General features: G+C 43.5%; 1 long non-coding RNA gene across 1 annotated transcript; it reads left to right on the top strand.

Moving 5' to 3' along the window:
• The first annotated feature begins 447 nt into the window (after positions 1-447).
• LOC111962148 (uncharacterized) lies at positions 448-4,442 on the top strand. Its single transcript, XR_002877081.2, has 3 exons — positions 448-525; positions 2,055-3,487; positions 3,691-4,442. It is a non-coding gene; the product is annotated as an uncharacterized lncRNA (long non-coding RNA).
• The last annotated feature ends 6,045 nt before the right edge of the window (positions 4,443-10,487 follow it).

Here is a 10,487-nt window from a genome sequence, read left to right as displayed (position 1 = left end):
TCCTGTTTCTTTCTCTCGCTCGCTCGCTCTCTCTCACACATACAAACACAATTTCACATGCAGCCTCACATCACCTCTAGAAACCGATACCATTTTCAGCTGGTGTTTTTATAAGTCTACACATTTTATTTTGTTTATTTCTTTCCAAGCCCATGTTTGTTTTAAATGTTCCTGTGTGTTTCTGGCTTCCTCTAGTAAAGTGGGCGATTGTGTACTTAATTCCATATACTCCTGTGCTGCTGATCCATATCATGGTCTGTGAGCGAGCATCAGTACCCCCCCACTTTGCTGCTCCGTGATACAACATGGCAGTTTACGTTACCATCTCAATGTAAATCTCTTTCATACACAAAGACAACAAGCCAATACGAGAGGAGGGGGACATTTCTTTGCTCCCCCTGACTGCAGAAATTCAAACAGCATTAAACACAGGTCTGGATGCCCTACTCTAGTAGGGCTGTATAGTGAGACATCTGTAGAAAGAGTGTGTGTGTGTGTGTGCTCTAACAAAGCAATGGTAAATGGGTGAGTAAAACGCTTATAAATATGTTATAAACTAAATAGTGTAGTTACACAGTGAAAGTAAACCACTTTGAATTGTTGTATGTGAGTATTTCTCTTTGTCAGGAAAAAGGCACTGTAAGTGAACAAGCTTAAGGGAAATGTTTTTCTGACTAGCTTTGTTTTCTGCACTATTACCCACAATTTGTCCAGACGAAATATGGACAGTAAATATAACACAAATGTATGTAGACTTTCAACAATTTTATTGCGCAGGACACTTGATATTGTTTCGAACATTTGATCAAACAAGAGGGAGGCACCAGCATTGAGGCTAGACTGTGTGATCAGAGATGAAAGTGAATATGTAATTAACACTCTCCCTATAATTGCTATCAGACATTCTTTTCATTTGAAGATTAAATGAMTTATGTTCTCTTCCGAAACCACGGTCAGATGCCCAGTCATACATATTTAATAAAACAGGCAGGATTAACACACGGGCGGGCAGGCTGGCTGCTAAGCTAAATGCCATGCTATCGTGTGCTCTATCGTGCATCTCTAAATGAATTAAATGGCATATCTAAAGTACACTCATCATGCAGACAATTATTACTGTAAAATGAAATCAAACTTGGTGATAGAGTTGGAGTTTACTTAGCCACGCAGCCATGGGTGAACAGGGAATACGTTAGAGGACTGTGTGTGGAGTAGGTGTTGTTTCTTATCCTGTATTTGTGCATATTAATAGGCCCATAAATGCATATCTTAGTTCATTATTATCTCACAGTGCAAAACGGTCTATTTCATTGAACCATGTAACGCTAATAGCCCCTACTTAGAACAAAAAACAGTTGGGTTGTTTCATTTCAGCAAGCCATGACACCCACAATCTCAGATTCTTCTGAAGTGGATTTCTGTAGTTAGAAACAGATAATATAATAATTCCTGCAACATTATTTTTGTTGAAAGACAWTTTGAACTCTGAGACATTAAGCTAATTTACTGCACCCAAATTGGCCATTTTAATTTATGGGATTCATATAATATATACTATATATTCAATAAATATAGTACCCAACATCGGATTTGGACCAAACCTCTTCTTAACAATCCAACTAAATGGTCAAAAGCTACCCACGGACCACCCCAAACCCCACACCAAGCCCACCGCAATGGCCCGTATACAGTATCAGGACAAACTGAATTGCTTTCATGGAGGATTGGCTTGAATTGTGAGGATGACCACACTATTTATTTTCATAATGAACAAAAGCTATTGTTGCAAAGAAAATGTACTCAGCTCTGGCAACCCATTATGACACACACCTGGCAACCCTCATTACGCACACCTGCGCCCCATCATGAGGCACACCTGGACTTTATCACTACCCTGATTACTTCCCCCTTTATCCAGCACTCCCTAGCATCACTCTTCAGGCAGTGTTGGTTCACTTTTCATGTCCAGAAGCTTCTCTTGTTTTGTAACGCGCCATCTTCGTTATTATTAACCATCTGCACCTGCTTCCTGACTCCCTGTGTCTACATTACAGAATTCGGCCTCAGAAATGATGGAAGCAGCAAATGATTAGACCATCTTCCAGATGTTCAAGCAACAGGTTTAACTACTCTACTGGGTACGACCATGAAGGAGGTCCTACGTGTTCTCCACCGCCTCGACACCACCAGCGAGGTTCTCCATACCGCTGACGGAGTGCCTCCTACCATGTGTCGTCACAGTGAGTCAGTCCCCCAGCCGCCCGCCCAGGTCAGCGATGCCCGACTTTCCCTTCCGAGAAGGATGACGGTACTCTATCGAAATGCCATGGCTTCCTACTCCAGTGCTCCCTCTATTTCACCTATCAGACGGGAGCCCCCACCCCCGAGAGGTCCAAGGTTGCCACGGTCATTTCACTGCTGACTGGACAGGCGTTGGAGTGGGCTACGGCCGGCTGGGAGAGAGGAGAGGATGAGTTTGGTTCCTATGAGAGGTTCATAGCGGTCTTCGACCATCCTCTAGAGTGCAGAGAGGGAGGTGAGTGACTTTTTATTTTTCTTCGGGAGCACTGGTGTCCACCATGCCACTCCGCTCCTCGTTTGGCTGTCCTAAGGGAGAGCCTGAAACCATGAGGTGGGGGCCACGCACCTCTCCACGTCACGGGAGACAGCTGGGACTCTGTTCCTATTGTGGCCAGGAGGGACACCAGCTTCAGRGGTGCCCGGTGCGTGACCTTCCATCTCCCAGGGTAGGCATGAGTTTTCCATCACTTTCCGCCAAACCCTTTCTGGCTTCAATTTGGCTGGCTGTCCCTCATCTGTCTCTACAGCTCTAGTGGACTCCGGTGCCGCTGGGAACTTCATCAACAAGACCTTTGCCTCCTCCCTGAACATAAATTAATACCCGCTCTCCTCTCCTTTTCCTGTTCAAGCCCTGGATACATGACCATTGGGATCCGGCACAATTACGCACATCGCAGCACCCTCACCATGGGACCCATGCACCAGGAAAGCCTTCCCTTCCTCATCATCACCACACCCGTACAGTCATCCTCGGCCTCCGTTGGCTCGAACGTCATAACCCCACCATCTCCTGGTCAAGGATGAGAATCACCGCCTGGGGACCAGGATGCCGGAGGACCTGCTTTCCCACACCCTGTGGTTCCACGTCTGTGGAGGGTCCTGGGAGTGTCCTCCAGCCCATCAAGCGGTCCTCCCATATCGTTGGTCCCATGTTTTGGGACATAGATGTGGACATCTGCCAGGCTCTGGAGAGAACCAGTTCCTGCCACCTGCCCTCCAGAGCGCATCTACGTCCCCAAGGAGGTGAGAGATTGGCTGTTGACCTGGGCACACACCCCTTGCCGCTGGACACACATCCCTTGCCGCTGAACACCCAGGTATCACCCGCACCATCCAATTCCTCTCCGATAAATACTGGTGGCCCACCTTGGCGAAGGACGTCGCCCACTATGTCAACTCATGTTCGGTATGTACTCAATCCAAATCTTCCCAGCACACTCCAGCAGGTAAACTACTTCCCTTCCATCAGCGCCCTTGGTCACATCTGTCCATAGAATTTGTTACGGATCTCCCCATTTCTGATGGTTTTGCCACTATTCTGGTTGTTGTTGACAGATTCTCAATCTTGCCGTTTTTATCCTTCTCTCTGGTCTACCTACCGCTCTCCAGGTCGCTGAGGCACTATTCCAGCAGGTCTTCCGACACACGTCGCGGGTCTGGAAAGCCTTTATGGAGAAGCTGGGGACCACGGTCAGCCTCACATCTGGGTACTGGCCTCAGTCTAACGGGCWGGTGGAGAAGACCAACCAGGAGCTGGAGAGGTTCGTAAGGAGTCACTGCCAGGACTGGCAAGGGGAGTGGGCCCGGTTCCTTCCCTCGGCGGAATTTGCCCAGAACTCACTCCTCCACCAGGCTGACTCCCTTCCAGTGTGTCCTGGGATATCAGCTGGCCCCTGCTCTGTGGACTCCGAGCCAGACTGAGGCCCCTGCAGATTATGAATGGTTCCGGCGCGCCGGCAGAAGGATCAGGTGGACCACCACTGCAGTGAGGCTCCCGTGTTTCATCCTGGTGCTCACGTCTGACTCTCCATCAAGAACCTCCGTCTGCTCTGCTGGAAGCTGAGCCCCCGGTTTGTGGGGCCTCTCAAAGTCCTCCTGAGGGCCAATGGCATCACTGTCACGTCTCCTCCCGCTCCGGCGCTCGACATCACCGGTTTACTAACCACCGGTCCTGGTAACCCATCATTACGCACACCTGCGTCTCATCACCACCTTGATTACTTCCCCTTTATCTAGCAATCCCCAGCGTCAGTCTTCAGGCAGAATTGGTTCAGTTTTCATGTCCAGATGCGTCTCTTGTTTTGGAACTCCATGTTATTATTAAACCAACTGTCTACGTTACAAATGTTTTTAAAATTGTATAACTGCCTTAATTTTGCTGTACCTATTATGTGGATCCATAATAAATACAAATAAACAATACACTACGCCGCAGCTTCATAATACTTGTCAAACATAGAGAACTGATACTGGCCATTAGGGAGTGCTTGGTTTTGGGGGGTCCGTGAGTGGCTTTTGACCATTTATTAAAATCATTGTTAAGAAGACGTTTGGTCCAAGTTGGGTAKTATATTTATTGAACGTTACATGAATCCAACAAATTGAAATAGCCAATTTGGGTGCATCAATTGGCATAATTTCTTAGTTCTAATTATCTTTCAGCAAAATGTTGCTGAAATGCTTATCTGTTTCCATCTACAGAAACCAATTTCAGAACAGTCTGAGAATGTGGGTGTCGAAATCCTCTTGTGCTTTTTGAGATGGAATAACTCAGTAGCCAGACCTAACTATCCAGTACTCATTATAAAACTACATTTGGGACTCATCTGGTTACGCGGTTATGGTGGCTGGGTCTCCGACAGATGATTTCAGCACTTAACCCACTGCCATGCTCGATAAACACACAGCCCAACCGCAGTATTGCTTTCCGCGTATCCTAATATTGACATTATTAGCATTCACAGTCTGAGGAAGTCTCTGGTGAAACGTTTTCCGAACATGGAATATATAATCCAGGAATTATAACATTTTATGGGGGAAATATAAGAGTGTTACCGGAGCAGGCTTAAGACTACATTTGTTCTATGCTAAGCACGCCCAGCTGTGGTAAGGGCTGCTTCTGCCAATAAGCAACACTGCTTCACAGAGCCTAAGCATGAGTCCCAAATGGCACCCTAGTCCCTACATAGTGTCTTAATTTTGACCAGAGCCTTGGGCATGGTCAAAAGTAGTGCACTATATAGGGAATAGGGTGCCGTTTGGGAAACAYCCCAACATCCTTGTAGAAGCTGCTGTTAGTATTAGACTAGAGCCATTTCTGTGGGTGACCTCATGGACTGTGGTTTGGATGGCGCTCCAATGACGAACAATGTTTAAAGCTATGGCAATGGATGACAGAAAAGTGTACAGTACAACATGACCTCAACGTTTCAATCCTCGTCTGCTCTACACGTAGTAGCGTTTCTCCAACTCTTGACAGTCGAGCCAATTGATTGGCTAAACATTGCCTACARATTTTCATTACAAACTGGATACAGTACATACACTCTCAGAAATAAAGGTTTATTTTTGTTCTTAAAGGGGTACAAACACTTGTCACTGTAGTGATACCCTGTAAGGTATGCCCTTTGTACCTTTAGTTATAGGTACTTAATTGTACTCTTGCGGTTTGTACCTTAAAAGAGCCAATAGTGTACCTTAGGGGACAGGTACAAAATCATACCTTTTTAGGGTACCACCAGTGTGGCAAAACCATTTGTTCCTTTTAGTTGGCAAAAAATGTACCTCTAAAAAGGTTTTGGGGTGTTGTTTTAACAGGGTGTAAAGCCTTATTTGCATYTTTCCCAGTGTGCCTTTCAAGTTAATTTTAGAGTAGGCAGTAGCATGTTTGTTAGTGACAGAGACATGGCTGTTGCGTTRAATTGATTTTTGTCCTGTAGTCTTCACCAAGTGATTGCCTAAGTGAATATTTGTAATTGAAATTAAACTCTATGACCACCCACATGAAAAAATACTAGTTTACTATAGAATACTACAGTGCTTACTATAGAATTATGTAGTTAACTGTAGTATACTGTAGAATACTATAACAAACTGTAGTATCCCTCGAGCATGTGTACTGTAGTACTTACTATAGAATGTTGTAGTATACTGTAAAATASTACAGTAAATACTACAATAATGTCCGAAAAACACTACGTTTTTTTAACTATAGTAATAATACAGTATTCACTTTGCATATACCCTTCCCATTCCCCTCCCCCATATCCCAATTTGTGCCACCCATAAGTGAGAAACCTACATGCCAAGTATAGCATAGATTTTCTTTATTATTAGCCTATCAGATTTACTACCAATGCTCCTTATAGGACACATCACTGCACCATGTACTTCTCTGTAAACTGGCAATCTCTGTATAACAGGTGCAAGACCCACTGGTTGATGCTTATTTACATTGAACAAAAATATAAATGGAACATGCAACAATTTAAAACATTGTACTGAGTTACAGTTCATACAAGTCAATTGAAAGAAAAAAATGAGGCCTGGCCGAATCTATGGATTTCACATAACTGGAAATACACATATGCATCTGTTGGTCACAGATACCTTTAAAAAAATAAAAAAAGGCAGGATAGTGGATCAGAAAACCATCCAGTATCTGGTGTGACCACCATTTGCATCATTGCCTCATCTCCTTTGCATAGAGTTGATCAGGCTGTTGATTGTGGCCTGTAGATTGTTGTCCCACTCCTCTTCAATGTCTTTGCGAAGTTGCTGGATATTGGCGGAACTGGAACATGCTGTTGTTCACGTCGATCCAGAGCATCTCAAACATGCTCAATGTCTGGTGAGTATGCAGGCCATGGAAGAACTGGGACATTTTCAGCTTCCAGGAATTGTGTACAGATCCTTGTGACATGGGGCTGTGCATTATCATGCTGAAACTTGAGGTGATGGTGGTGGATGAATTGCACAACAATGGGCCTCAGAATCTTGTCACGGTATCTCTGTGCGTTCAAATTGCCATCGATAAAATGCAATTCTGTTCGTTGTCCGTAGCTTATGCCTGCCCATACCATAACCACACCGCCACCATGGGGCACTCTGTTCACAACGTTGACATCAGCAAACCGCTTGCCAACACAACGCCATAAACGTGGTCTGCGGTTGTAAGGCTGGTTGGGCGTACTGCCAAATTCTCTAAAACGATGTTGGAGGCGGCTTATGGTAGAGAAATGAACATTCTGGCAACAGCTCTGGTGGACATTACTGCAGTCAGCATGCCAATTGCACGCTCCCTCAAAACTTGAGACATCTGTGCCATTGTGTTGTGTGACAAAAAGTCATATTTTAGTGGCCTTTTATTGTTCCCAACACAAGGTACCCCTGTATAATGATCCTGCTGTTAAATCAGCTTCTTGATATGCCACACCTGTCAGGTAGAAGGATTATCTTGGCAAAGGAGAAATGCTCACTAAGACGCATGTAAACATATTTGTGCACAACATTTGAGAGTAATATGCTTTTTGTGCGTAAAATTTCTGGGATCTTTTATTTCAGCTCATAAATGTGTTTGTATTTATTATAGAAACCCATTATCTGCTGCCAAGGCTACTCTTCCTGGGGTCCAGCAAAATGTAGGCAGTTTATACAATTTTCGACACATTACAATACATTCTCAGATTTCACAACACACTGTGTGCCCTCAGGCCCCTACTCCACCACTACCACATACAGTTGAAGTCGGAAGTTTACATACACCTTAGCCAAATACATTTAAACTAAATGAAATGTCAGAATAATTGTAGAGAGAATGATTTTATTTCAGCTTTTATTTCTTTCATCACATTCCCAGTGMGTGTGAGTGAATTAGTATTTGGTAGCATTGCCTTTAAATTGTTTAACTAAGGTCAAATGTTTCGGGTAGCCTTCCACAAGCTTCCCACAATGTTGGGTGAATTTTGGCCCATTCCTCCTGACAGAGTTGGTGTAACTGAGTCAGGTTTGTAGGCCTCCTTGCTCGCATACACTTTTTCAGTTCTGCCCACAAATTTTCTATGGGATTGAGGTAAGGGCTTTCCCCCTTTTTCCTCCAAACATAACGATGGTCATTATGGCCAAACAGTTATATTTCTGTTTCATCAGACCAGAGAACATTTCTCAAAAAGTACGATCTTTATTCCTATGTTCAGTTGCAAACCATAGTCTGGCTTTTTTATGACGGTTTTGGAGCAGTGGCTTCTTCCTTGCTGAGCGGCCTTTTAGGTTATGTTGATATAGGACTCGTTTTACTGTGGATATAGATACTTTTGTACCTGTTTCCTCCAGCATCTTCACAGGGTCCTTTGCTGTTTTGGGATTGATTTGCACTTTTCGCACCAAAGRACGTTCATCTCTAGGAGACAGAACGCYTCTCCTTCCTTCGCGGTATGACGGCTGTGTGGTCCCATGGTGTTTATACTTGCGTACTATTGTTTGTACAGATGAATGTGGTACCTTCAGGTTTGTTTGGAAATTGCTCCCAAGGATGAACCAGACTTGCGGAGATCTAGAATTTTTTTTCTGAGGTCTTGGCTGATTTCTTTAGATTTTTCCATGATGTCAAGCAAAGAGGCACTGAGTTTGAAGGTAGGCCTTGAAATACATCCACAGGTACACCTCCAATTGACTCAAATTATGTCAATTAGCCTATCAGAAGCTTCTAAAGCCATGACATCATTTTCCGGAATTTTCCAAGCTGTTTAAAGGCACAGTCAACTTAGTGTATGTAAACCTCTGACCCACTGGAATTGTGAAACAGTGAATTATAAGTGAAATAATCTGTCTGTAAACAATTGTTGGAAAAATTACTTGTGTCATGCACAAAGTAGATGTCCTAATCGACTTGCCAAAACTATAGTTTGTTAACAAGAAATTTGTGGAGTGGTTGAAAAACTAGTTTTAAAGACTCCAACCTAAGTGTGTGTAAACTTCCGACTTCAACTGTATCTACAGTGCTAAATCCATGTGTATATGTGTGTATAGTGTGTATATTATCGTGTGTGTATGCATGTGCCTGTGCCTATGTTTGTGTTGCTTCCCAGTCCCCGCTGTTCCATAAGGTGGTTTTTGTATCTGTTTTTAAATCCAATTTTACTGCTTGCATCAGTTACTTGATGTGGAATAGAGTTCCATGTAGTCATGGCTCTATGTAGTACTGTGCACCTCCCATAGWCTGTTCTGGACTTGGGGACTGTGAAGAGACCTCTTTTGGCATGTCTTGTGGGGTATGCATGGGTTTCAGAGTTGTGTGCKAGTAGTTTAGACAGACAGCTCGGTGCATTCAACATGTCAATACATCTCATAAATACAAGTAGTGATGAAGTCAATCTCTCTTTGAGCCAGGTGAGATTGACATGCATATTATTATTATTAGCTATCTGTGTACATCCAAGGGCCAGCCGTGCTGCCCTGTTCTGAGCCAATTGCAATTTTCCTAAGTCCTTTTTGGTGGCTCCTGACCACACAACTGAACTGTAGTCAAGGTGCGACAAAACTAGGGCCTGTAGGACCTGCCTTGTTGATAATGTTGTTAAGAAGGCAGAGCATCGCTTTATAATGGACAGACTTCTCCCCATCTTAGCTAGTACTGTATCAATATGTTTTGACCATGACCGTTTACAATCTAGGGTTAATCCAAGCAGTTTAGTCATCTCAATTTGCTCAATTTCCACATTTTTTATTACAAGATTTAGTTGAGGTTTAGGGTTTAGTGAATGTTTTGTCCCAAATACAATGCTTTTAGTTTTAGAAATATTTAGGGTTAACTTATTCCTTGCCACCCACTCTAAAACTAACTGCAGCTCTATGTTAAGTGTTGCAGTCATTTCGGTCGCTGTAGTAGCTGACGTATATAGTGTTGAGTCACCCGCATACATAGACACTCTGGCTTTACTCAAAGTCAGTGGCATGTTGTTAGTAAAAAATGTAAAAAGCAAGGGGCCTAAACAGCTACCCTGGGGAATTCCTGATTCTACCTGGATTATGTTTGATAGGCTTCTATTAAAGAACACCCTCTTTGTTCTGTTAGACAAGTAACTCTTGATTCACATTATAGCAGGGGGTGTAAAGCCATAACACACATTTTTCCAGCAGCAGTCTATGATTGATTATGTCAAATGCTGCACTGAAGTCTAACGAGACACACAAATGACTTGTGATTGGCTGAGAGAAATTGATGATAAAATGATTGTGGGTGTTAAGTGCTGTGCTTGTTGAGTGCCCTTTCCTATAAGCGTACTGAAAGTCTATTGTCAATTTGTTTACTGTTTAATAGCATTGTATCTGGTCAAACACCATTTTTTACAGAAGTTTACTAAGGGTTGGTAACAGGCTGATTGGTCGGCTATTTGAGCCAGTAAAGG

The sequence above is a fragment of the Salvelinus sp. IW2-2015 genome, linkage group LG4q.1:29 (assembly GCF_002910315.2).
Source record: "Salvelinus sp. IW2-2015 linkage group LG4q.1:29, ASM291031v2, whole genome shotgun sequence".
NCBI classification, from domain to species: Eukaryota; Metazoa; Chordata; class Actinopteri; order Salmoniformes; family Salmonidae; genus Salvelinus; species Salvelinus sp. IW2-2015.
The sequence above is the reverse complement of the archived record's forward strand: the minus strand, read 5'-3'. Positions and strand labels throughout refer to the sequence as shown.